This window comes from Pyrus communis, chromosome 10 (assembly GCF_963583255.1).
Source record: "Pyrus communis chromosome 10, drPyrComm1.1, whole genome shotgun sequence".
Classification (NCBI taxonomy): domain Eukaryota; kingdom Viridiplantae; phylum Streptophyta; class Magnoliopsida; order Rosales; family Rosaceae; genus Pyrus; species Pyrus communis.
Genome location: NC_084812.1, coordinates 16,811,260 through 16,839,245, shown reverse-complemented (window position 1 = coordinate 16,839,245; position 27,986 = coordinate 16,811,260).

Genomic DNA, 27,986 nt, shown 5'->3' with positions numbered 1-27,986 from the left:
ACATCAATCTTCTCACATATACCTAGTGTAGGGAGTGTAGTCAGAAAATCTGTGTGAAAAACGAGAGTACATCTAGTGAGGAATTGACGGAATTCTCTAAAGGCATGTTACTACATTCAAATCATGGTTTTAAATGCTTAATTGTGAACTAGTATGTGGTGACTATGAGTAAGAATGTACTTAAGTGTAAAGATGGCTAAAATCTGTGGGAATAATGATTTTTAACTTGTCATGTGCATTGGAAATCCCTGAGACGATTGTTGGAAGGTATAGGTTGTGTTTTGTTCGTTTTGTTTTGTTTTTGGTTTCTTTTGTTTTGTTTTGCTCGAGGACTAGCAAAAGCTAAGTGTGGGGGAATTTGATAGAAGCATATTTAGGCGACTTACTTAGCTTGTTTTCGTGCATTTATATTGTTAATTCATAGTTGTTTTAGTTGTTTAAGCCATTTTCGTGTGTTTTTAGGTTCATATGGCTAAGGAAGCAAAAAGATGCATTTTGGAGCATTTTGGAGCAAAATTGGACTTGGAATGGATAGCTTATGTTTGGAGCAAAAGGAATGGACGAAATTGAAGGATTCCTAATCCATTGCAGCCACATGCATTCACATGCATAAATCAGCCACATGCATCTCCCATCACCATATCAGATTTCCATCATATTCACATGCATTCCATCCTTTAAAACATTGCACATGCACTCCCTTTAATTAATTAAGCCACATGCACTCCCATCCATTTCATCATTGCAGCCAACACATGCTTTCACATGCATTTTCAGATTGTCCCCTTGCACATGCAGCCACATATTCATTGCACATGCAATTCCAACCCACATGCATCCTTTAATCATTCAAACATGCAGCCACATTCCCTCCTAGCTGTCATGTTCCCCCCATTTCACCTATAAATAAGCATTCATTCTCATTCATTCATATTCACTCTTCCATATTCCAGAATATGATGCTAGAATATGATGCTAGAATATAAGTGAGTTTCACCTAATAGTTACGAACTTATATTCACAAGTAGTGGAGGTTGCTTATAAACAATCGCGTTAAATGAATTCTTGGCAAGAGTATCATGCATTCATAGTTACAATTGCCTCGTCAATACTTATAATTTTCATAGAGCGTAATGATTCTTGCTTGTATCTCTATTATGCAATCATGTAGGGGACTTGTGGGGAATGTTTTGAATTGTTGTATGCGCTAACCCATCCAATTCAATAACGTTAGGAAGATTTGAAGGTTAATTAGTGCATCACGGTTAACTTGGGGTGTTGAGAATTAATGATTTATTGAAACGCAATTGGAAATCATTTTATTATACAAGTGTAACATATGTGAAGATGAACCCCTTAGCTAGCATTCATTCATTTCAATTCCATCCATATTTTCATCAAATTCATCTTTACAATCTGTTTTAATTACAATATGTGTATTTTATTTAATTTCGTCAAATCTAATTCCCCCTTTACTTTAATGTTCAAATTAGTTAGAAATCAATTTAGTTTGTGTTTATGAGTGTTTTGATTCATTTTATTTCCCAATTTCGTCCAAATTCACCAAAGTGCTCAAAACTGCCCAGAAAGTGATTTTAAGGGAGTTTTGAGTGTTTTGGGTGATGTTTGAGTCTTTTGGTTTGTTTTAGTGTTTCAAGCATTTAGTTTTACATTCTTTGAGTTAGTTTAGTGTTTTATATTGTGTTTTTACGTTCTTGAGTCAAGTTGTTACACAAATTCGTCCAAATTTGTGTTTGTGCTCAAATCTGCCCAGAAAGTGGTTTTTAGGCAGATTTGAGTGTGTTTGTGTAGTTTTGAGTCTTTTGAACTTGTTTTGAGTCCTTTGAGTCTTTGTGAACGTTTTTAACTTTGTTTCTATGTTTTTGAGTCAAATCCAAGTGATTAACAATCCCTCCTAATCCCCGGTCCAGAACGATCCCTACTTGCACCTATACTACAAATGATAAAAAGAGGGTTAATTTGTGTGCGTATAAATCCCGCATCAAATTTTGGCGCCGTTGCCGGGGATTTAGCAACTTTGCTAATCCCTTGTTTTTATTTTTATATTTTTTTGTTTTTCGTGCATTCTTATTTCAGATTCTTAGTTTGTTTGTTTCCTTGTTTTTTTTAGGTACTGTGTATGACTCGTAGCTCTCGGCCTATTATAGAGAACATCTCCGACTTTGACGGTGATTTTGAACGCACTTTGAGGAGAACGAGGAGTCAACAAGAGCCACCACAACCTGGGCTTGAAGAAGACGAAGTAGGTGTAGAAGAAAAGCCCACGGATCAGATTTTTGAAGAAGAACAAGCCATGGCAGCAGATAATAGAACCATCAAGGAGCTTTCGGCCTCAGGTTTGGATAATGCATTGCCTCTTTGTATCCAATACCCCACGGCTGCAGAGGGGAAGACTGAGGAATTTGAACTCAAATCCAGTTTGTTACACCATATTCCGAAGTTCCATGGCTTGTCTATGGAAGACCCCAACAAACACTTGAAGGAGTTCGAGGTGGTTTGTTCGAGCATGACCCCCGTCAATGTGGATGGGAGTATATTGAAGATGAAGGCCTTTCCATTTTCACTTATGGACAAGGCCAAAGATTGGCTCTACGAACTAGCCCCGGGAACTGTGACTTCGTGGGAGAGTATGAAGCGTGCTTTCTTGGAGAAATTCTTCCCTACTTCGAGAGTGATTCTCCTACGGAAGAAAATTAGTGGTATTCAACAGAATCATGGTGAGACATTCCCGGCTTATTATGAGCGCTTCAAGGGCCTTGTAGCTTCATGTCCTCAACATCAAATGAAGGAGGAACTTCTCCTTCAATATTTCTATGAGGGCCTCCTTCCTATCGAACGTCAAATGCTTGATGCATCAGCGGGAGGAGCATTGGTGGACAAAACACCAAGGGATGCCAAGATTCTCATAGCCAACTGAGCGCTCAACGCTCAACAATATGAAGGAGTGGGTCAAAGGGAAGCCCCACGACAACAAAGTGTAAATGAGGTGAGTGCTATTTCTGAAATTCAATCACAACTTGCTAATCTTACTTCTCTTGTTTCTCAGGTTGTGATTGGTCCAAAAGCACAAGAACACCAAGTTTGTGGCGTGTGCTCAATTCAAGAGCATCCATCCGACAAGTGCCCTCAACTAATCGAGAATGGTGGGTGGGAATCTGCCAATGCAATTGGTTTCCAAGGACAAAATCAAAACAACCCATACTCGAACACTTACAATGCCGGATGGAGGGACCATCCAAACTTCAAATGGAGGGAGCCACAACAAGCTGCCCAACAAGGAGGATTTAGGCCAAACCCCCCTGGTTTTTATTCCAAGCCGTATGCACCCCAACAACCCCAACAACCTTCGGCATCATCTCATTCAGGTACGTCCTTGGAAAGTGATCAAGCTATGCAATTACTAACCTCTATTTCGCAGGGGTTGCAAAATCAAAACAACCGGATAGCAAATAACGAGAAGGAGATGACGGATATGAAGAAACAAATATGGCAGATTTCTGAGTTCCTTGGACAGATTAGAGAGCAAGGAAAGCTTCCTAGCTCAACCACAGTCAATCCAAAGGGAGGATTCGAATCCGCCAAGGCCATCACCCTAAGGGGTGGAAAAGAAGTTGGGACCGAGCCAAACAATCCCAAATCTGCCCAGAAAGTAGATGAAGAGACGACACAACCTGAGGCAGATCACCCTAACTCGGCCAAATCAGGTAATTTAAGTTTAAATTCATGTACTTCACGTCCTAATCTGCCCAATGTACCTTTTCCTCGCAGGTTCATGCAAGAAAAAAAGGAAGAAAGCGAGAAGGACATTCTTGAAACGTTCCGGAAGGTGCAAGTGAACATACCGCTTCTCGATGCAATCAAACAGGTTCCAAAGTATGCTAAATTCCTCAAGGACCTATGCAATACAAAGAGAAGAAGGGCAAACAAAGAGGTAGTGAAGGTAAGCGAGAATGTGTCCGCTGTTTTGCAACGTAAACTGCCTACCAAGTGCAAAGACCCCGGTAGTTTCACGATTCCTTGTGTGATTGGACATAATCGTTTTGAACATGCCATGCTTGATTTAGGTGCATCCATAAATGTCATGCCTTATTCTATTTATGCATCTATGAATTTGGGTGAATTAAAACAAGATGGTGTAATTATACAATTGGCTGATCGTTCTAACGCGTATCCAAAAGGAGTTTTGGAGGATGTGCTTGTGCAGGTGAACCATTTAATTTTTCCGGCTGATTTCTACGTCCTAGACATGGAGGATTCAGCCCATTCTACATCTTTGCCGATTCTCCTTGGTAGGCCATTCATGAAGACGGCCCGAACGAAAATTGATGTATACAAAGGCACCTTGACAATGGAATTCGATGGGGAAGTGATTGATTTTAATATTTCTGAAACTATGAGATATCCCGTTGATGACCATTCTTGTTTTTCCATTGATGTTATCGATTCTTTGGCGCAGGTATACCTTGAAGAATTGAACGAGGACGCCCTGGAAACAACCATCACTAAGGCCATAGAGCGCAAAAATGAAGGATTTGGGCCAATACAAGGCCACGGCAAGGAGGAGGAATTCTTTGCAATGGGTTATAGTGAAGAAATAATCGAGGTTGTGGCAGCCCTTGAGTCATTGCCACAACAATATGGTAAGGTTCCACTCTCACTTTCAAATTCAGTTTCCACTAAGATGCTACCTTCTGTTGTTCAGGCACCATCGCTTGAACTTAAGCCGTTGCCGGACCATTTGAAGTATGTGTTTTTGGGAAAAGGCGAAACATTGCCCGTCATCATTTCATCAAGTCTCACGGCAATGGAGGAGGAGAAGCTTGTGAGGGTGCTGCGAGAGCACAAAACGGCCATAGGGTGGACTTTGGCCGACATTAAAGGAATAAGCCCTACCACATGCATGCACCGTATACTTCTTGAGGAGGGGGCTAAACCAACTCGAGAGGCTCAACGCCGTCTCAACCCTCCGATGATGGAAGTGGTGAAGAAGGAAATAATCAAGCTTTTGGATTGCGGAGTGATCTACCCTATCTCCGATAGCCGTTGGGTCTCTCCAGTTCAAGTCGTTCCCAAGAAGTCCGGAGTAACTGTTATCAAGAATGATGAGAATGAGCTCGTGCCTACACGCATTCAGACTAGATGGCGGGTATGTATCGATTACCGGAAGCTAAATGCCATGACTAGGAAAGATCACTTTCCTTTGCCATTCATCGACCAGATGCTCGAAAGGTTAGCCGGTCATGCTTTTTACTGTTTTCTTGATGGATACTCTGGATATAACCAAATTGTGATAGCCCTGGATGATCAAGAGAAGACCACATTCACATGTCCCTTTGGAACATTTGCTTATCGTCGCATGCCATTTGGCTTATGCAACGCACCGGCCACTTTCCAAAGGTGTATGGTAAGTATATTTTCCGATTTTGTTGAAAAGATCATTGAGGTTTTCATGGATGATTTCAGTGTATTTGGGAGTTCATTTGATAATTGCTTGGATAATCTGACCTTAATTTTGAAACGATGTGTTGAAACTAACCTTGTCTTGAATTGGGAGAAATGTCACTTTATGGTGAAACAAGGTATAGTTTTAGGACATATTGTTTCAGAAAAAGGAATTGCAGTAGATAAATCGAAAATAGACCTTGTACGTCACTTACCCTCTCCTACTTCGGTTAGAGAGGTACGTTCGTTTCTTGGCCATGCAGGGTTCTATAGGCGTTTTATCAAGGACTTCTCCAAGATGTCCAACCCTCTTTGCCGATTGCTTCAAAAAGATGTGCCATTCAAGTTTGATGAAGAGTGTAATTCGGCATTTAACCAACTCAAGGAGAAGCTAGTCTCGGCCCCCATTATTGTACCTCCAGATTGGAGCCTTCCGTTCGAGCTCATGTGCGATGCATCCGACTATGCATTAGGAGCTGTTCTAGGACAAAGAAGAGACAAGCGGCCGCATGTCATATACTATGCTTCTCGGACTCTCAATGATGCCCAATTGAACTACTCCACGACGGAAAAAGAACTTCTAGCTGTGGTTTTTGCTTTAGATAAATTCCGTTCATATTTAATTGGTACTAAAGTAATCGTTTATTCTGATCATGCAGCTTTGAGGTACTTGCTCACGAAAAAGGAAGCAAAGCCGAGGCTTATCCGTTGGATTCTTCTTCTTCAAGAATTTGATATTGAAATCCGGGATAAGAAAGGAAGCGAGAATGTAGTGGCTGACCATTTAAGCCGAATGATCCACGAGGAGCATGAACATGCCGTACCTATCCCTGAAACTTTTCCCGATGAGCAGCTGCTATCCATTGAGGTAAGTGAACCATGGTATGCAGATTTAGTGAATTACTTGGTGGCTAAACAATTTCCAAATGAACTAAACAAGCACCAACGTGATAAGCTTAAAAATGATGCACGTTTCTATGTTTGGGATGACCCTTATTTGTGGAAGTATTGCTCAGATCAAATTGTACGTAGATGTGTGCATGATTCTGAATTTCACTCAATTCTAAGCTTTTGTCACACATATGCATGTGGTGGTCATTTTGGCACACAACGCACTGCCCTCAAGGTTCTAGAGTGTGGTTTTTATTGGCCGACTATATTTAGGGATGCTAGAACCTTTTGTATGTCTTGTGATCGTTGCCAACGAATGGGTAACATAGGTACCAAGGACCAAATGCCGCAAACCCCTGTCTTTAATGTTGAAATTTTTGATGTTTGGGGCATTGATTTCATGGGCCCTTTCCCTCCATCTTATGGCAAAAGCCACCCGTACTAACGATTCTAAGGTGGTTGCAGATTTCGTGAAAACTAACATTTTTGCTAGGTTTGGAATGCCGAGAGTAATCATAAGTGATGGAGGGTCTCACTTTTGCAATCGGACCATTGAGGCGTTGCTAAGAAAGTACCATGTCAACCATAAGGTCTCCACACCTTACCATCCTCAAACAAATGGCCAAGCCGAGGTGTCTAACCGAGAAATTAAACAAATTTTGGAGAAGACCGTTGGACCAGCAAGGAGGGATTGGAGCTTACGTTTAGATGATGCACTGTGGGCATATCGTACGGCATACAAAACACCCATTGGGATGTCACCTTTTCGGCTCGTCTATGGTAAGCCATGTCATTTGCCCGTAGAGTTAGAGCACAAGGCACATTGGGCCGTGAAGATTTTCAACATGGACATAGATGCAGCGGGAGTTCATAGGAAGCTCCAATTGAATGAACTTGAGGAGATTCGGAATGAAGCCTATGAGAATGCCCGGATGTACAAAGCCAAGACCAAAGCATTCCATGATAAAATGATTCGAACCAAGACCTTCACAGTTGGGCAGAAAGTGTTACTTTTTAACTCTCGCCTACGTTTGTTTCCTGGTAAGTTGCGTTCTAAATGGATTGGCCCGTTTGTTGTTACTAATGTTTTCCCTCATGGTGCAGTGCAAATCAAAAGTTCAAGGACGCAGCAAGAATTCAAAGTGAATGGGCATCGATTGAAGCCCTATTACGAGATGTTTGAGGAGCATGTCGTGGAGGAGGTACCCCTCCATACCGTGGAACCTAGTCAAGCTTAAACGGAGGTACCGTCCGGCTGCAAGACGTAAAAGAAAGCGCTTCGTGGGAGGCAACCCATGCATCCGAATAGAGAAGAACTTGGAAACCCCTTTAAGAGACTTATTTTTATTCCTTTCTTTTTCTTTACTGCCTTTACTTTGCTTTCTTTCTCGTATTTGTTTATTTGCTTGCTCTGTTGTGACTTTCTGCTTAAAACATTGAGGACAAAGTTTGATTTAAGTGTGGGGGGGTAAACAATTTGTATTTGCATGAATTTCGTGGGATTTATTCACCTATCACTTAGAATGTTGTTTCTTGCTGTTTCTTGTTGTTTCTTCTCTTTGTTGCTATTTCATTTCTGCCTTGTTAGGTTGTTTAGTTGTTATTGTTTGTTTGTTTATTAATTGTGTGAGTCTATGATTGTAACATTGAGAAAATGTTTGATTTATTGATAGGCACTGATAAACAAAGAAAGATGGTGCTTCACAAAGGTTGTTTGCTTGAGGCCCCACTACGTGGCTTTACTCTTGAAGCGGAAGGCGTAGGAACAGAAGGCATCGGAGCGGAAGGCGTAGGAGCAGAAGGCATCGGAGCGGGAGGCATCGAAGATAGAGCATTCCAGGCCTCAATGCTTGGCCAAGCGCTGGATGAGCCAGGAAAAAGGTGCCTCTGGAGGAAAGACGAAAACCTTTGACGGTCACTGTGAATCCGACCTTCAGACTCTTGCAGCTCATCAAGCTTCCTCTTCATGCCCGTCGAATAGTTGTTTGCAAGCAAGTGCAAACTTCTATTCTCATACTTCAGCTGCTGGATCTCCTGCTTGAGACTTTCCACCTCTGCCATTAATGATTCCACCTGACGGGAGCGGGCAAGCAGGCGCTGGCCCATGTTGGACACAGAACTCGCACACTGAACACTAAGTGCGAGGGACTCTTGAACGGCCAACTCATCGGACCGTCCTGACAGCAGCCTACTATCTTTCGGAGTGAGGAGGTTCCTAGCTACTATTGTAGCTGTTGTGGCGTCCTGCATCACGGAGTCTTCACCTGTGAGGGGACCGTTAGAAGAAAAGAAAGAAGGGCGCCATACGTTACATTGACGCGACACGCCCGCATCACTGCTAAGGCTCAATTCCAAGCTAAGGTTCGATGAGTTTGCCATTTTTCAAAAGTGTTCAAGGAGAAGGGATGGAGTTAAATTTCGAAGGGCCGGAGACGATTTTCAAGAATGGGAAATCTTCAGAGTGTGTTTGTGGCGGTGATCGATACCTCAATAAGAAGCCAAGGCGACGCGTCCACCGATTCAAAAAGCCGGAATTTCCGGCGTAATTTTGGCGACGCTTTCTCGGCTTTTCAGAAGACGCGTTCAACTTTGTCAAAAGATTTCTTCTTTTCAGACAACACGTGGAGGCCATCACCGCAACTACATATCTTTAGCCGACAAGCGCAAAGTTCGGCGACGCTTTCTCTGCTTTTCAGAAGACGCGTGCAGCTTTGTCAAAAGGAGCCGCATCTGCACTACCACGTGTCGTTTAGAAAGCGAAGGGGCGTCGTTCAGAAATCGAAGGGGCGCCTGCTCAGAAATCGAAGAGGCGTATTCAGAGATCGAAGAGGCGCCACTATTTCAAAAAGCCGGAATTGCGGGATCAAAACGTTTGTCGACAAGGGTAAAAAGTACCACCACTTGATATTATCTCTATATATGTCGACCTTCGTCTTTTATGGTAGGGCAAACCTGAAGAAAATGCCCAACTCTCTCTCACCTCTGAGGGTGCACTCCCAGCAAAGCCTTTCGAAATACTCAATTCTTTCTTCTTCCCCAAAGATGATACCAGATGCCTGGAGTACATATGACCCAGGAGGAAGCAGCACAACAAATACATATGCTGATTCATTCACCGCTTCTTCAAAAGCAAAGGTATCTCATATCATCAAGGTCAAAAGCAAAAGTATCTCATATCATGCTCTTTCCCTGTCTTTTTCTTTGTCCTTGTTCTTACTCGCATGGCAAAGTAAAAGAAGCAATCAGCCGGCACTTGGAGTCAGTCTTCCGTTCTGGAGCCAACTGCCTGGAATCTATTCCTGATTGCTTACCTAGCGTTGCTCTCGAGTAGTCATCTTCAACGGTTGATACACTTCCGGAGAAGGGACCACTTCTGCAAAGGGGAGCGAGTAAGGCAAGTGAAAATGATACATTGAAGCATGTGGAGACAAACATAGGCTGAGTTATCCTCCAACCCTTTTCAATACGAATTGGAAAGATTGAACAAAGAAACAGATAAAAGGGATAAGCTCAGACCTTCGGGGGAGACCAAATGAACCATCCTGCTGCCCAGTTCAAGAAGTAGCACAAAGGAAAATCAACGATGGGCAGAAACCAGTTCAAGAGTAAGCCTGTGGAATCACAAAGATCAAAAGCCTCAATGCAATTACCAAGGAGAAGATGGAATTTACACTCTATAACCAGATTTGCGTCTCTAAACTCTTCTCTTTGTTAATTACATTATGCCATGTTTAGTATGTTTAAAGTGCTTTTTGTGTATTTACTTATGCTTTGTGTGAATCTATGCTTAAAACATTGAGGACAATGTTTGATTTAAGTGTGGGGGGGTAAACAATTTGTATTTGATGCAAATTCGTTGGATTTTATCACCGATCACTTCACATGTTGTTTCTCACTGTTTTAAAACTGTTTTAGTGTGTTTTGTCTTAAAAATTCGAAAATCCCATAAAAACATTGAGGACAATGTTTGATTTAAGTGTGGGGGGGTAAACAATTTGTATTTGATGCAAATTCGTTGGATTTTATCACCGATCACTTCACATGTTGTTTCTCACTGTTTTAAAACTGTTTTAGTGTGTTTTGTCTTAAAAATTCGAAAATCCCATAAAAATTTGAAAAATTGTTTTGAAAAACCCAAAAAGAGTTGTTTTAAAGAAGTTTTTATGTGTGTGTTTGTGTCTTAGGATACCTTCCAACACAATGATAAGGATTTGGTTTGTAATTGCATGACTGTTAAAAAGAGTTATAAACATAGAGAAAAGTTTGATTTACTCTTGGTATATGCTTGGTTATGGTTATAATGTATGACTTCACATGCAATCATAAAAGAAAAAATTCGTTTTTGTAACATGCTTGAAGGAAGGAACTTAAACAAACGCTACAACCCTGTGAGACTCGAGCCATTACCTTCTTTGGAGAGTTATTTTCTGTGATTCTTTGTTTTCTAAAGTTGTTGCATGATCTCATTATTCCTTGCTTGGTTACTACTTAGAATGCAATTGTATCATGATAGAACTAAATGCTAGAACTTATATCCGTTTCATTCAAAGCATGACATTGAATTGCATAACATATATCAAGATGAAGTTGTGTAGTTGCCACCATAACCAAATAGCCTTACTTCCCATATTTCGTATTTATTGTAAGTTTTAACCCCGTTGAGCCTCGTTTAGCCTTTGTTCTTTGTTAACCCATTTTTTCCTCACCTAGCCTAGTTTAGGACAATCCCCACCCTTGTTCTTAAAAGATAGTGAGCATGACTTAATTGAATTCCTTTTGAGTTACATTATGAAAGAAAATAAGTGTGGGGGAGAGAATGTTTAAGTGTTTATGTTGTGAGATTCAAAAAAAAAAAAAAAAAAAAAAAAAAAAAAAACAAAGAGAATTAGATTAAGTGATTGAAGAAAGGTTCCAAAACACCAATTCTGGGCGTAAATTGTCTAAATTCTCCCTTTTTGTTCAAAAAGTTGAGTTTTCATTCAAAAGTGAATTCTAAGTTGATTCAAATGCTTTGCTCACTATTTCTTTAAGAACCTTTGTTTTCCATATCCCTTCTTTGTTATCCAAACACCCCAAGCCCCATTATAACCCGTGACTTCAAGCTTGAGTGTTATGTATTTCAATTGTGGAGTTTGAACTTCGTATGAGCATATGGTGTCACTGGTTCTCGCATCTAAGTAGTAGCATTCCATTCATGAGATCATATCTAAACATGCTTGTTAACTCCAGAAATTGCTTCCTTTGAAATACATATATGTGAGTGTTCGTTTTTATGTTTACATCAATCTTCTCACATATAACTAGTTTAGGGTGTGTAGTCAGAAAATCTGTGTGAAAAACGAGTGCATATCTTGTAAGGATTTGAGCAAATTCTCTAAGGCATGTTACTACATTCAAAACATGGTTTTAAATGCTTATTTGTGAAATAATATGTGGTGACTATGAGTAAGAATGTACTTAAGTGTGAAGATGACAAAAATCTATGGGACTAATGATTTTTAACTTGTCATGTGCATTGGAAATCCATTAGACAATTGTTGGAAGGTGTAGGTTGTGTTTTGTTCGTTTTGTCTAGTTTCGTGTTCTTTTGTTGTTTTGTTTTGCTCGAGGACTAGCAAAAGATAAGTGTGGGGGTATTTGATAGGAGCATATTCATGCGACTTAAATGGCTTGTTCTCGTACATTTACGTTATGTTTCTTTAGTTATTTTAGTTCTTTATGCTTCTTTTGTGTGTTTTCAGGTTCTAAGGGCTTAGGGAGCAAGAAAGTGCATTTTGAGGCTATTTGGAGCATTTTTGGGCATGGATTGGATAGCTTATCCATGGAGCCAAAGTTTGGACGAATTTGAAGGCCTTATTTTCACTTTGGACATAAAACAAAGGGCCTAGCCCATTCTCTCTTAAACCAACCCCAAGGCCATGCATTTCCTTCCAAAACCCACAATCACTTCAAAGGCCATGCAAATCCATATTCAACACCTTAAACTACAACCATGCATCATTACACCACCTTCTCCATCTTTATTCCACATATAATTCACCTTAGCCATCACATTCACACACATGCCGTGCTTCCCCCTTTGTTCCCACCAAACACATGCACTCAAACAAAGCCAACCTAGCTAACCCTACATGCATTTTTTATTCACTCTTCATCATTGCATACATCACCAAACACTTCCATTCTTGCCGTGTATCCCTCCATTTTCTGCACCTTTCCTCCTTGCAATTCCACATGCTTTCATCATCATAACCCACCTACAATCCACCTAATTCACAAAGCTTTTCCCAACAAACAATTTCACCAAACACATGCACCAAAACCTCCATGCCGTGGGTTCCCTTGCCTTTCCAGCATTTCCCTTGTGCAATTCCAGCTTTCCACCCACTTTCCTAGCTGATTTTCACATGCATTGCAGCCACATTCTCACCCACTCTCTCCCTATATAAACCACACACACTTCATTCATTTGCATTCATTCATTCCCCATTCAAATCTCTCCATTTCTCACACCACAACACAAACACACACCATCTTCACATCCTGAAATTCCAAGCCTTGCCGTGGGTTTCTTTCCATTTTCTCCTCCATTTCTTCCATTTCCATAATCCCCCAAAGCACTCATCCCCCAAAAACTCACCTTAGACCTTGTGCTACAACAACGAAGAAGAGAAGAGTGCCTAAACGTTCATACAATTCAAGTTTGAGTTGTTGGAATGTTTAGGTGTTTCTTTGATTTCAATGTTTAAATTCAATTTTCTTTGTTTTGTAATGGAAGAGAAGAGTGCCTAAACGTTCATACAATTCAGTTTGAGTTGTTGGAATGTTTAGGTGTTTCTTTGATTTCAAAGTTATGAGGAACTAAACCCCCCTTGGCTAGGGGGTAATTTGAAATATATGTTTATGCTTGCGTTTTGATTTGATTACTTCTAATTTCGTTTCATAAGTTGTGATTCAATTTGTTTAACTATTTGATTGATAACTTATATATGTATGTTTATTAAGAGTGCACACTTAATTTTCATGCATGAATATGATGCTAGAATATAAGTGAGTTTCACCTAATAGTTACGAACTTATATTCACAAGTAGTGGAGGTTGCTTATAAACAATCGCGTTAAATGAATTCTTGGCAAGAGTATCATGCATTCATAGTTACAATTGCCTCGTCAATACTTATAATTTTCATAGAGCGTAATGATTCTTGCTTGTATCTCTATTATGCAATCATGTAGGGGACTTGTGGGGAATGTTTTGAATTGTTGTATGCGCTAACCCATCCAATTCAATAACGTTAGGAAGATTTGAAGGTTAATTAGTGCATCACGGTTAACTTGGGGTGTTGAGAATTAATGATTTATTGAAACGCAATTGGAAATCATTTTATTATACAAGTGTAACATATGTGAAGATGAACCCCTTAGCTAGCATTCATTCATTTAAATTCCATCCATATTTTCATCAAATTCATCTTTACAATCTGTTTTAATTACAATATGTGTATTTTATTTAATTTCGTCAAATCTAATTCCCCCTTTACTTTAATGTTCAAATTAGTTAGAAATCAATTTAGTTTGTGTTTATGAGTGTTTTGATTCATTTTATTTCCCAATTTCGTCCAAATTCACCAAAGTGCTCAAAACTGCCCAGAAAGTGATTTTAAGGCAGTTTTGAGTGTTTTGGGTGATGTTTGAGTCTTTTGGTTTGTTTTAGTGTTTCAAGCATTTAGTTTTACATTCTTTGAGTTAGTTTAGTGTTTTATATTGTGTTTTTACGTTCTTGAGTCAAGTTGTTACACAAATTCGTCCAAATTTGTGTTTGTGCTCAAATCTGCCCAGAAAGTGGTTTTTAGGCAGATTTGAGTGTGTTTGTGTAGTTTTGAGTCTTTTGAACTTGTTTTGAGTCCTTTGAGTCTTTGTGAACGTTTTTAACTTTGTTTCTATGTTTTTGAGTCAAATCCAAGTGATTAACAATCCCTCCTAATCCCCGGTCCAGAACGATCCCTACTTGCACCTATACTACAAATGATAAAAAGAGGGTTAATTTGTGTGCGTATAAATCCCGCATCAATAACTATTATGACAATCTGAGCCTAGAATCCCTTTAGAATTATTCTGTAAAGCTTATATGCTTATGTGACATGTTAGTTAGTGGCCATGAGAAGTTGATAGTGCAGATGCCTACGTGGTAACTCATAAGGGTTGAGGTAGGGGTAGGCTGTGTGTTGAACTTACTGCACTATGTAGCAGTGGTATATAGATGGTCCTGCTTTGTATATCTGTGATAGGGGACCATACGTATTTCAGGGGTGATCATGCTTGGTATATCAACAATGGGTGATCATTACCTGCACGATTAGACTATGTTTATGGTTCTGCTTGGTCTATCCGTAATGGGGGACCATATTATTTTAAGAGTGATCATGCTTGATATATCTGTAATGGATGATCACTACCTAGAGCTATAGGATATAGTCTTACTTGCTATATCCGCAATAGGTGATCACTGATGCGAGATTTATACGCACACAAATTAAACCCTATTTGTGACAATTGTAGTAATGATGTAAGTAGGGATCGTTCTAACCGGGGATTAACTAGGGGTGCTAATCTACTTTGAATTGACTTGAAAACACAAAAACTAAATGTAAAGACTCTTAACAAGACTACTATGACTCAGAATAGCTTTGAAATACTCAAACTGCCCAAAACAATCAAATTGACTCAAACAGAAACTAGAACTTGATTTAGACGAATTTGAAAGTGTTTATGACTCCAAATGCTTAAGGACACAAAAATAAAACAAATACGAATGATTAAGACTCAACGAAATATGGGGGAAATGTGTTTGGACGATATTAAATTAAATGGACAGAATATAATTAAGGGCAAAATGTAAATATGAATGTGATGAAAATATGGATGATGGAATAGCCAAGGGGTTCTTCTCCACACATGTTACACTTGCATACAAGATTGATTTTCAGTTGGTCTTTCGATAAGTTATGAAACTCAACACCCCGGGTTAATTAGGTCCGCTTAAATTAACCGTCAAGTTCTCCTTAAGTTAATGAATTGGATGGGTTAGCGCAACGCAATTCACCACATTCTCCAAAAGTCCTTTACGTGAGAAGCACAATAAAGATACAATCAAAGATCATTAAGCATTATGAAAACTATAAGTGTTGACGAGGCATTCGTTACTATGATGAGCATGAAACTAGTGCCAAGAATTCATTTAACACGATTGTTTATAAGCAACCTCCATTACTTGTGAATATAAGTTCATAACTATTAGGTAAAACTCACTTATATTCTAGCGTCGTATTCATGCATGAAAATTAAGCGTGCACTCTCAATAAACATACATAAATAAGTTATCAATCAAACGGTTAAACAAATTGAATCCACAACTTATGAAATTCCAACCAAAGATAATCAATTCATATTGCAAGCATAAACATAGTTTCGAATCACTCCCTAGCTAAAGGGGGTTTAGTTCCTCATACGTACAAGACAAAGAGAATTGAAATTAAACATTGAAATCAAAGAAACACCTAAACATTCCAATAACTCAAACTTGAATTGTATGAACGTTTAGGCCCTCTTCTCTTCCTCTTTGTTGCGGCACAAGGTCTAAGGAAGTGTTTAGGGCTTTAGGTGTATGTGGAATGGAGTGGGGAATGGTTGGAGTGGCTGCAATGGAGGAGAGGAAATGGTGCAGAAATGGAAGGGGATTTGCACAGCAAGGGGAAGTGTTTGTGTTGTGTGTTGTGTTGTGAATGGAATGAATCAATTGTAGCTGCAATGGATGCTTATTTATAGGTGAAAAAGAGGGAATATGACAGCTAGGAACTTGGTGGAAAGCTGGAAATGCAAAGGGGAATGCATGTGGCTGCAAGGTGTGAATGATTATGGGTGCATGTGAGTGATTTATTTGAAGTGGACAACCTGGAAATGGGATGGGAGTGCACGGCAAAGGGAGGTTTTTGGGTGATGGGTGCATGTGAGTGAATGATTAAAGAGTAAATGGTTAATGAATGGTTCTTTGTTGATGGTGGAAAGCTGAAATGATGAAGTGGGATGCTGGAAATGCAAAGGTTATTCACGGCAAAGGGAGGTTTTTGGTGCATGTGGCTGATTTAAAGAATGGGAAAGCATGTGAATTAAAGCTAGGGTGAATGATGATAAATGCATGTGGATTAAGGAGTGAATGCATGTGGATTAAAGAGGGAGAATGTGGTGTAATGATGAAGTGGAATGCTGGAAATGCAAGGGGAAGGTACGGCTAAGGGTTGTAGTTTGTGTGAAGTGTGTGTGGATGGTGGTTTTGCATGGCTTTGATGGATTGTTTGATTGGGCTAGAGGTTTTGCATGGCTCAAAGGACTGTTTGATTGGGCTAGGCCCTTTGCTTTATGTCCAAAGTGCATACAAGGTCTTCAAATTCGTCCAACACTTTGGCTCCAAGCATATGCTATCCATTCCAAGCCCAATTTTGCTCCAAAATGCTCCAAATTGCACCTTTTTGCTTCCTTAGCCATATGAACCTAGAAACACACGAAAATGGCATAAAGGACTAAAATAACTAAAGAAACACAACGTAAATGCATGAGAACAAGCCAAGTAAGTCGCATAAATATGCTCCTATCAAATTCCCCCACACTTAGCTTTTGCTAGTCCTCGAGCAAAACAGAAAAACAAAACGAAACGAAACAAAACAAACCAAAGATAATCTTAAACCTTCCAACGTTTGCCTCAGGGATTTCCAATTCACATGACATGTTAAAAATCATCATTCCCATAGATTTTAGTCATCTTCACACTTGAGTACATTCTTAATCATAGTCACCACATACTAGTTCACAATTAAGCATTTAAAACCATGTTTTGAATGTAGTAACATGCCTTAGAGAATTTGCTCAATTCCTCACTAGAATGCACTCTATTTTCACACAGATTTTCTGACTTCACACCCTACACTAGGTATATGTGAGAAGATTGATGTAAATATGAAGACTAACACTCACATATGTTATATCAAAGAAAGCATTTTCTGGATTTACGACAATAATATGAATATGATCTCATGAATGGAATGCTACTACTTAGAACGAGAACCAGTGATTCCATAAGCTCATACCAAGTTCAAACTCCACAAATTGAAACACATAACACTCAAGATTGAAGTCACGGGTTGTAATGGGGCTTGGGGTGTTTGGCTAACAAAGAAGTGATATGGAAAACAAAGGTTCTTAAAGAAATAGTGAGCAAAGCAATTGAATCAACTTAGAATTCACTTTTGAATGAAAACTCAACGTTTGAACAAAAAGGGAGAACAAGCTCTTTTTTTTTTTTTTCTTTCTTTCTTTTCTTTTCTGTTTTTCTTTTTCATATGTTTTTCACAATTGTTTTTTCTTTTCTTTTGACTCTCAAAACATACATAAACACTTAAGAACAAAACATTCTCTCCCCCACACTCATTTTCTTTCATAATGTAACTCAAAAGGAATTCATTTAAGTCATGCTCACTATCTTTTAAGAACAAGGGTGTGGACTGTCCTACACTAGGCTAGGTGAGGATAATGTGGGTAAACAAAGAATAAAGGCTAAACAAAGCTCAACGGGGGTAAAACTTACAACATATACGAAATATGGGAAGTGAGGCTATTTGGCTATGGTGGCAACTACACAACTTCATCTTGATATATGTTATGCAATTCAATGTCATGCTTTGAATGAAACGGATATAAGTTCTAGCATTTAGTTCTATCATGATACAATTGCATTTTAAGTAGCAACCAAGCAAGGAATAATGAGATCATGCAACAACTTTAGAAAACAAAGAATCACAGATTATAACTCTCCAAAGAAGGTAATGGCTCGAGTCTCACAGGGTTGTAGCGTTTGTTTGAGTTCCTTCCTTCAAGCATGTTACAAAAACGAATTTTTCTTTTATGATTGCATGTGAAGTCATACATTATAACCATAACCAAGCATATACCAAGAGTAAATCAAACTTTTCTCTATGTTAATAACTCTTTTTAACAGTCATGCAATTACAAACCAAATCCTTATCATTGTGTTGGAAGGTACCCTAAGACACAAACACACAAAAACGACTCAAAACACTCTTTTTAGGCTTTTCAAAAACATGTTTTTCAAATTTTTATGTGATTTTCGGAGTTATCAAAACAAAACATACTAAAACACTCTAAAACATCTTAAAAACACCTTAAAACAGCAAGGAACAACATTTGAAGTTATGGGTGATAAAATCCCACGAATTTGCATCAAATATACTTAGTTACCCCCCCCACACTTAAATCAAACATTGTCCTCAATGTTTTAAGCATAGATTCACACAAAACATAAGTAAACACACAAAAAGCACTTAAACATACTAAACATGGCAGAATGTAACTAACAAAGAGAAGAGTTTAGGGACGCAAATCTGGTTATGGAGTGTAAATTCCCTCTTCTCCTTGGTGATTGCATTGAGGCTTTGATCTTGGTGATTCCACAGGCTTACTCTTGAACTGGGCTAGAGGATTCTTTTGGTTTCCTCCAATCGTTGATTTTCCTTTGTGCTACTCTTGAACTGGGCAGCAGGATTCTTTTGGTCTCCCCCGAAGGTCTGAGCTTACCCCTTTTATCTGTTTCTTTGTTCAATCTTTGCAGAAGTGGTCCCTTCTCTGGAAGTGTATCAACCGTTGAAGATGACTACTCGAGAGCAACGCTAGGTAAGCAACCAGGAATAGATTCCAGGCAGTCGGCTCCTGATAGGAGCATATTCATGCTACTTAAATGGCTAGTTCTCGTGCATTTACGTTATGTTTCTTTAGTTATTTGAGTCCTTTATGCTTCTTTTGTGTGTTTTCAGGTTCTAAGGGCTTAGGGAGCAAGAAAGTGCATTTTGAGGCTATTTGGAGCATTTTTGGGCATGGATTGGATAGCTTAATCATGGAGCAAAGAAGATGGACGAAATTGAAGCCTTGCATGCTCTTTAGGACATAAAACAAAGGGCCTAGCCCAATCAAACAATCCTTTGAGCCATGCAAAACCCCTAGCCCAATCAAACAATCCATCAATTCACATGCAAAACAACCATTCACACACACGCACCCAAACACTTCCTTGTTGCCGTGCCTTTCCCTTCCACTTTCCAACCTTTCCAAATGCAATTTCATCAACACATGCATTATTTATTCACTCTTCATCATTGCACTCATCACCAAAGAACTCCCCACCATTGCCGTGCATTCCCCCTAATTCCATCCATCCTCCACACCTTTCCAACCTAGCCACATCCTTTAATCATCCCCCCTTTAAGTTATGATTTTATTTCCTAACCCTACATGCATTATTTATTAACTCTTCATCATGCATCCACATTTTAAATCATCAAAAACTTCACCCTTTGCCGTGGCCTTCATTCCCATTTCAGCATTCACATGCTTTCCAACTCATCCACAAGCCTTTGCCGTGGCCTTCATTCCTAGCATTTCCAGCTTTTCCCTTTACATTTCACATGCATTGCAGCCACATTCTCACCCTTTCTCTCCCTATAAAAACCACACACACTTCATTCAATTGGAACCATTCACAACACAACACACAACACAAACACACATCCATAGCCGTGCATATCCTTCCATTTCTGTGCAGTTTTTTCTCCTCCATTGGAACCACTATCCAACCACTTCCCATCCCTCCAAAACACTTCACATAATCCCCAAAGCTCACCTTAGACCTTGTGCTACAACAACGAGGAAGAAAAGAGTGCCTAAACGTTCATACAATTCAAGTTCGAGTTGTTGGAATGTTTAGGTGTTTCTTTGATTTCAATGTTTAAATTCCATTCTCTTTGTTTTGTACGTATGAGGAATGGAAGAGAAGAGTGCCTAAACGTTCATACAATTCAAGTTTGAGTTGTTGGAATGTTTAGGTGTTTCTTTGATTTCAAAGTTATGACGAACTAAACCCCATTTAGCTAGGGGGTGATTCGAAACTATGTTTATATTTGCAATATGAATTGATTAACTTTCGTTGGAATTTCATAAGTTGTGGATTCAATTCGTTTAACCGTTTGATTGATAACTTATTTATGTACGTTTATTAAGAATGCGCGCTTAATTTTCATGCATGAATATGACGCTAGAATATAAGTGAGTTTCACCTAATCGTTATGAACTTATATTCACAAGTAGTGGAGGTTGCTTATAAACAATCGCGTTAAATGAATTCTTGGCACGAGTTTCATGCTCATCATAGTAACGAATGCCTCGTCAACACTTATAGTTTTCATAATGCTTAATGATCTTTGATTGTATCTTTATTGTGCTGTTCACGTAAAGGACTTTTGGAGAATGTTGTGAATTACGTTGCGCAAACCCATCCAATTCATTAACTTAAGGAAAACTTGACGGTTAATTTAAGCGGACCTAATTAACCCGGAGTGTTGAGTTTCATAATTTATCGAAAGACCAACTGAGAATCAATCTTGTATGCAAGTGTAACATGTGTGGAGAAGAACCCCTTGGCTATTCCATCATCCATATTTTCATCACATACATATTTACATTTTGCCCTTAATTATATTCTGTCCATTTAATTTAATCTCTTCCAAACACAATCCCCCCCCATCTTTTGTTAAGTCTTAATCATTCGTATTTGTTTTATTTTTGTGTTTTCAAGTATTTGAAGTCTTGTGTACTTGTTTTGAGTTCTTGTTAAGTAAGTTAAGTGTTTTAAAAATTAGTTTTTGATAGGAGCATATTTATGCGACTTAAATGGCTTGTTCTCGTACATTTACGTTATGTTTCTTTAGTTATTTTAGTTCTTTATGCTTCTTTTGTGTGTTTTCAGGTTCTAAGGGCAAAGTATGCAAAAGGATGCCTTTTGGAGCCTTTTGGAGCAAATTAGAGATTGGAATGGATATCATATGCTTGGAGCCAAAAGGATGGACGAAATTGAAGACTTGAAGTAGGAAAGTTAAATCCTAAAAAGACCTCATGTTTGAGCATCATTGAAAACTCCTACGCATTTTAGAACACAAAAGCAACATTCCTAGCAACCTTAGGACATTGTCGTGTGTTTCCTTGTGTCTCCCTTCCTTGCCATGCAAGGAAGGGCTTTGTTCCCTATTTTAAATACTTAAACACTACCACTTATCATTCACCACATATCATTCACCACTTATCATATCATACATTCATTTATCACTTATCATAATCATTCACTCACCACTTATCATATCATACATTCATTTATCACTTATCATAATCATTCACTTATCACTTAACATATCATACACTTATCACTTATCACTCATAATCACCTACAACATCCACCTACTTCACCTACAAATGACATAGCCATATGTTCCCTCCACTACTCCTATAAATACCCTTGCATTCATTCATTAAAAAAAACATCTCATTTCATACACAACACATTACAAACACATTCTCCCTTCCCTAGCCGTGAGCTTCCCATCCATTCCCTTATAATCCAAACACCACTCCTCATCCATTTCCATAATCCCCCAAACCTCACCTTAGACCTTGTGCTACAACAACGAGGAAGATAAGAGGGCCTAAACGTTCATACAATTCAAGTGTGAGTTGTTGGAATGTTTAGGTGTTTCTTTGATTTCAAAGTTTAAATTTAATTCTCTTTGTTTTGTACGTATGAGGAATGGAAGAGAAGAGTGCCTAAACGTTCATACAATTCAAGTTTGAGTTGTTGGAATGTTTAGGTGTTTCTTTGATTTCAAAGTTATGAGGAACTAAACCCCCTTTAGCTAGGGGGTGATTCAAAATACATGTTTATGCTTGCATTATGAATTGATTACTTTTGGTTGGAATTTAATAAGTTGTGGATTCAATTTGTTTAACCGTTTGATTGATAACTTATTTATGAATGTTTATTAAGAATGCGCGCTTAATTTTCATGCATAAATATGACGCTAGAATATAAGTGAATTTCACCTAATCGTAATGAACTTATATTCACAAGTAGTGGAGGTTGTTTATAAACAATCGCGTTAAACGAATTCTTGGCATAAGTTTCATGCGTATTCCATAGTAACGAATGCCTCGTCGATGTTTATGATTTCCGTTGAACTTAATGATCTTTGTTGAATGTCTCTATCATGCGTATTCCATAGTTAGGGACTTTGATTAAGAATAATTTGGTTGTAATGCGTATTCCATTCAATCCAACGAATCTAGGGAAATCTGAAAGTTAATTTAAGCGGACCTAATTAACTTGGAGCATTGAGTTTCATAATTTATCGAAAGACCAACTGAGAATCAATCTTGTATGCAAGTGTAACATGTGTGGAGAAGAACCCCTTGGCTATTCCATCATCCATATTTTATTCACATTCATATTTACATTCTGTTTTAATTGCAATTTGTTCATTTAGTTTAATTTTGTCAAAACCTAAATCCCCCTTTACTTTAATGTCAAATTAGTTAGAAATCAATTTAGTTTGTGTTTTTAAGAGTTTTGAGTCTTTTGAACTTGTTAGAATCTGTTTAGTTTATGTTTTAAAGTATTTTTGAATTCTTTGAGTCTAGTTTAGTGTTTTATATTGTTTTTACGTTTTTAAGTCAGTTTCCAAGAGATTAAGAATCCCTCCTAATCCCCGGTCCAGAACGATCCCTACTTGCACCTATACTACAATTTGACAAAAAGAGGGTTTAATTTGTGCGCGTATAAAACTCGCATCAGTACGAGAATAGATCAAGCAGCTTAAGTAAGAGATCAAGCAAGAGATCAAGCAGCTTAAGTACGAGAATAGAAGTTTGCATGTGCTTGCAAACAACTATTCGACGGGCATGAAGAGGAAGCTTGATGAGCTGCAAGAATCTGAAGGTCGGATTCAAAGTGATCGTCAAAGGCTTGCGACTTATCTCCAGAGGCACCTTTTTCCTGGGTCATCCAGCGTTCCACCAAGTATTGTGGCCTCGAATGATCTAGCTCCGATGCCTCCCGCCTCGATGCCTTCCGCTCCGATGCCTCCTGCTCCGATGCCTCGTAGTGGGGCTTCACGTAAACAACTTTTGTGAAGGCTCCATCATTCTGCCATTTTTTTTTTTTTTTTTTTTTTTTTTTTTTTGTAATCAAATCGGAGATCAATGGACAGCTTTATTTTATTCAGTGTATTGGGTTGCCTCCCAAGTAGTGCTTTCTTTTACGTCTTGCAGCCGGACGAAACCTTCATTTCTCACTTAGAGCCCACGGCATGCAATGGGATCTCCTCCATAACATGATCCTTCATTTCTATGCCATTTGTAATAACCGTTTCAAGTGCATCGCCATGTAATTGATCAATGTGTGCCTGCGCCAAAGAATCAAGAATATCAATAGAGAAACATGAGTGATCATCATTAGGAAATCTCATAGTTTCAGAAATATTAAAATCAATCACTTCCCCATCGAATTCCATTGTTAAAGTGCCTTTAAACACGTCTATCTTAGTTCGGGCCATCTTCATGAATGGCCTCCCAAGAAGAATCGGCAAGGATGGAGCATGGGTGGTTTCCTCCATTTCAAGGACATAGAAATCCGCCGGGAAGATCAAATTATTCACCTGCACTAAGACATCTTCCAATACGCCTTTTGGATAGGCATTAGATCTATCGGCCAATTGAATAATCACACCATCATTTTTCAATTCACCAAGGTTCATTGAGGCATAAATAGAGTATGGCATGACGTTAATTGAAGCTCCTAAGTCTAACATAGCATGTTCGAACTTAGTTTGACCAATAATACAAGGGATTGTAAAGCTACCTGGATCTTTGCACTTTGGTGGTAACTTTCTTTGTAAAATAGCGGAAACGTTCTCACTTACCCTTACCACCTCCTTGTTTGAAATCCTCTTCCTCGTTGTGCAAAGCTCTTTTAAGAACTTGGCATACTTAGGGACTTGCTTGATTGCATCAAGGAGCGGAATGTTGACTTGAACTTTCCTAAAGGTTTCCAGAATGTCCTTTTCACTCTCCTTCTTCTTTGATTGCCTAAACCTGCTAGGAAAGGGCACGTTTAGTGGAATAGAACTTGACAAAGTCGAATTTGGACTTACCTTAGGCGTGTTGGACGGTTTTGGCATAATAGGGGGCTGCGGCAAAGTTTCTTTCACCCTTGCCGTGGCCTTCTTTGCTTGTTCCTCCTCTTCTTGTAGCAACATGTCCTCTTCTTGACTTGTTTTGGACGGCCTTGGGGTGGTGCCGACCTCCTTACCACTTCTCAACATGATTGCCTTGGCAGATTTGAACCCTCCCTTTGGATTGAAAATTGTTGAGCTAGGGAGCTTGCCTTGGTCTCGGAATTGTCCTACAAACTCCGCAATTTGCCCAATTTGTTTCTCCAAGTGATCCACCCTTTTGTCTTGGTTTTGCATGGCTTTCGTTTGATTCTCTTGCCCCTGAGACAAATTGGTAAGTAACTTAAGAAGTGTTTCATTGTCCAACGACGTACCTTGATTGTTTTGGGCAGGTTGTGCTTGGTTTAAATTGGGGCCGAATGGCTTGGTGTAGAACCCCGGGGGTTGCTGCCTAAAGCCTCCTTGTTGGTAAGGTTGTTGAGGCTCCCTCCACTTGAAGTTTGGATGGTCTCTCCAACCCGGATTGTATGTATTAGAATATGGATCATTCCTTGGTTGATTTTGGCTTGGAAATCCAATGGCGTTTGCACTCTCCCACCCACCATTCTCAATCAATTGAGGGCACTTTTCTGAAGGATGACCTTGAATAGAACATACGCCACATACAATTGGACTTTGGATCTTCATTCCTTCGGCCATCTGAGACACAAGAGAAGTAAGATTAGCTACTTGAGTTTGAAGGTCGGATTGAGAACTTACCTCATTCACTTGTTGCCGTGGGGGGTCCCTTTGCCCAAGTCCTTCATATTGTTGTGCATTTAGAGCACGGTTTGCAATTAGGGTCTTGGCTGCCATAGGTGTTTTGTCTACCAATGCACCTCCCGCCGAAGCATCGAGCATTTGCCTTTCAATGGGAAGAAGGCCCTCATAGAAGTATTGAAGGAGAAGCTCCTCCTTCATTTGATGTTGAGGACATGATGCAACAAGGGCTTTAAAACGCTCGTAGTATGCCGGAAAAGATTCTCCTTGACTTTGTTGGATTCCACTAATTTTCTTCCTCAAGAGAATGACTTTTGAAGTAGGGAAGAACTTCTCCAAGAACGCTCTCTTCATGCTCTCCCAAGAAGTAACGGTCCCGGGTGCCAATTCATAAAGCCAATCCTTAGCCTTTTCCACAAGAGAGAATGGAAAAGCCTTTATCATCAGAATGTTCCCATCAACATTTATGGGTGTCATGCTCAAACAAACAACCTCGAACTCCTTGAGATGCTTGTTGGGATCTTCCATGGAAAGCCCATGGTATTTCGGAATGTGGTGCAACAAGCTTAACTTCAACTCGAATTCATCGGTCTTGCCTTGGGCAGCCGCGGGGTATTGAATGCAAAGAGGGGCTGCATTGGCCAAACCCGAGGCAGAAAGCTCTTTGATGGTTCGATTGTCCACGGCCATGGTTGGTACTTCCTCTTTAACCCAATCCGTGGCTTCCTCTTCTACTTCAGGTTCGGGACTAGGAGGATTAGACTCTTGCAATTTCTTGTTCCTTCTCAAAGTCCTCTCGAAATCACCGTCAAAGTCGGAGATATGCTCACGAACAGGTTGTGAGCTACGGGTCATAAACTAGTACCTACACACAAAAGTAAACAAGATAAGTAACCAACTTAATAGACTTGGCACAAGTAAGAAAACAAGTTGCCACACACGGCTCAAAAACAAAACACATACACACGGTGCAAAAGTTAAAATAAAACAGAAACTAAACAATTTAAACAAGACTCAAGTCAAGGGATTAGCAACTTTGCCAATCCCCGGCAACGGCGCCAAAATTTGATGCGAGATTTATACGCACACAAATTAAACCCTATTTGTGACAAGTGTAGTAATGATGTAAGTAGGGATCGTTCTAACCGGGGATTAACTAGGGGTGCTAATCTACTTTGAATTGACTTGAAAACACAAAAACTAAATGTAAAGACTCTTAACAAGACTACTATGACTCAAAATAGCTTTGAAATACTCAAACTGCCCAAAACAATCAAATTGACTCAAACAGAAACTAGAACTTGATTTAGACGAATTTGAAAGTGTTTATGACTCCAAATGCTTAAAGACACAAAAATAAAACAAATACGAATGATTAAGACTCAACGAAATATGGGGGAAATGTGTTTGGACGATATTAAATTAAATGGACAGAATATAATTAAGGGCAAAATGTAAATATGAATGTGATGAAAATATGGATGATGGAATAGCCAAGGGGTTCTTCTCCACACATGTTACACTTGCATACAAGATTGATTTTCAGTTGGTCTTTCGATAAGTTATGAAACTCAACACCCCGGGTTAATTAGCTCCGCTTAAATTAACCGTCAAGTTCTCCTTAAGTTAATGAATTGGATGGGTTAGCGCAACGCAATTCACCACATTCTCCAAAAGTCCTTTACATGAAAAGCACAATAAAGATACAATCAAAGATCATTAAGCATTATGAAAACTATAAGTGTTGACGAGGCATTCGTTACTATGATGAGCATGAAACTAGTGCCAAGAATTCATTTAACGCGATTGTTTATAAGCAACCTCCACTACTTGTGAATATAAGTTCATAACTATTAGGTGAAACTCACTTATATTCTAGCGTCGTATTCATGCATGAAAATTAAGTGTGCACTCTCAATAAACATACATAAATAAGTTATCAATCAAACAGTTAAACAAATTGAATCCACAACTTATGAAATTCCAACCAAAGATAATCAATTCATATTGCAAGCATAAACATAGTTTCGAATCACCCCCTAGCTAAAGGGGGTTTAGTTCCTCATACGTACAAGACAAAGAGAATTGAAATTAAACATTGAAATCAAAGAAACACCGAAACATTCCAACAACTCAAACTTGAATTGTATGAACGTTTAGGCCCTCTTCTCTTCCTCTTTGTTGCGGCACAAGGTCTAAGGAAGTGTTTAGGGCTTTAGGTGTATGTGGAATGGAGTGGGGAATGGTTGGAGTGGCTGCAATGGAGGAGAAGAAATGGTGCAGAAATGGAAGGGGATTTGCATGGCAAGGGGAAGTGTTTGTGTTGTGTGTTGTGTTGTGAATGGAATGAATCAATTGTAGCTGCAATGGATGCTTATTTATAGGTGAAAAAGAGGGAATATGACAGCTAGGAACTTGGTGGAAAGCTGGAAATGCAAAGGGGAATGCATGTGGCTGCAAGGTGTGAATGATTATGGGTGCATGTGAGTGATTTATTTGAAGTGGACAACCTGGAAATGGGATGGGAGTGCACGACAAAGGGAGGTTTTTGGGTGATGGGTGCATGTGAGTGAATGATTAAAGAGTAAATGGTTAATGAATGGTTCTTTGTTGATGGTGGAAAGCTGAAATGATGAAGTGGGATGCTGGAAATGCAAAGGTTATTCACGGCAAAGGGAGGTTTTTGGTGCATGTGGCTGATTTAAAGAATGGGAAAGCATGTGAATTAAAGCTAGGGTGAATGATGATAAATGCATGT